Below are 1,530 nucleotides of genomic sequence, written 5' to 3' on the forward strand. Positions count from 1 at the left end.
AGCCATCACTCCAGCCCTAGAAATCTTTTAATAAACCCCAAATGCTTTCTTTAATATTTCATAAAAGAGAATGGGCTCTGTTGTTCAATTTGGATTAGAAAGAACAATTCCTTGGGGTTAGAGAGTCAGCTCAGTGCTTAAGAGCACTTGCTAGAAAAACACTTAATATACATTCAATTTAAAAAAAAAAGTCTCAGCCGGGCGGTGGTGGCACACGCCTTTAATCCCAGCACTCGGGAGGCAGAGGCAGGCGGATCTCTGTGAGTTCGAGACCAGCCTGGTCTACAGAGCTAGTTCCAGGACAGGCTCCAAAACCACAGAGAAACCCTGTCTCGAAAAAAAAAAAAAGTCTCATGGTATAGGCCTGGCTGGCCTGGGACTCAACAGATGCAACTGAGCTGGGCAGTGGTGGGGCACGCCTTTAATCCCAACACTCAGGAGGCAGAGGCAAGTGGATCTCTGAGTTCAAAGCCAGCCTGGTCTACAGAGTACCTTCCAGGACAGCCAGCCAGAGCTACAACACAGAAACTGCCTGGGGAAAAGAGAAAGAGGGACCTGAGAGTAAGTGCATGTACCACCACACCTGCCTTTAAATCTTTAAGTGGAGAAAGAGAAGGGAAGGGAGAAAGTATGATTTCACACAGCTGGCTCAATCTCCTCACCTTGAGAAGGACTTCCCTAGCACAAAGACGTTCAAAGGATTTGGCCAGTCATGCAATTTTTTTTTAGCGTCCTTATGATAAATCATCAAAAACTTGTTCTCAAGTGAGGCAGTGTCTCACTCTGGAGGCAGAGGGAGGCAGATCTCTGTGAGTTCAAGGCCAGCCTGGTATATATATATACAGTGTATATACAGTGCGTTCCAGGACAGCCAAGTAGGGGTTCCGGTCAGCAAGCACTAAATAATGATTCCCTAACTGTGTTAGCTGAGGTTGTAGAATGAGTACCTAAGGGCCTAGGCTCAGTCTACCAACACGATAAAAGTCCATGTCTTGTCAGCCAGGGTGGCTCATACCTCTAACTCCACGACGCAAGAGGCTGAGGCGGAAGACTGCCGAGAGTTTGAGCCAACCTGGGCTGCTTGCTGAGTCACAGACTGACCTGGGCTACACTGTGAGATCCCTTCTTTAACTTAGTTAAATTTAATGGGTGTTTGTCGTCTTAAGAACCTACTGAGTGCCGGGCACTTCATGACTTCTCAAGCCCTAGAACTAGACTGGACAAAGCCATCCTCTCTCTGTGTTGGTTTCCCCAAGTGACTTGCCTTTCCTCTGGAGCAAAGGGAAAATCATTCGATTTCAAGTGTAAAAGAGATCAAGTTCCTGTGATGACCAACAGATGTCGCTGTGTGTGCTTCCCTTAAAATTTTGGGGTTAAAGGCAAGTAAAGCCTTCCTGAGGACCAGAGCTCAGTTTACGCCACCCGCCTAGAACGGCTCACAACAGGCAGTCATTTCAGCTCCACGGAATCCAACTCCCTCTCCTGACCTTTGTGACTCCCCGTGTGCATACACATACACATAAGTAAAAA

This window comes from Microtus ochrogaster, chromosome 1 (assembly GCF_000317375.1).
Source record: "Microtus ochrogaster isolate Prairie Vole_2 chromosome 1, MicOch1.0, whole genome shotgun sequence".
NCBI classification, from domain to species: Eukaryota; Metazoa; Chordata; class Mammalia; order Rodentia; family Cricetidae; genus Microtus; species Microtus ochrogaster.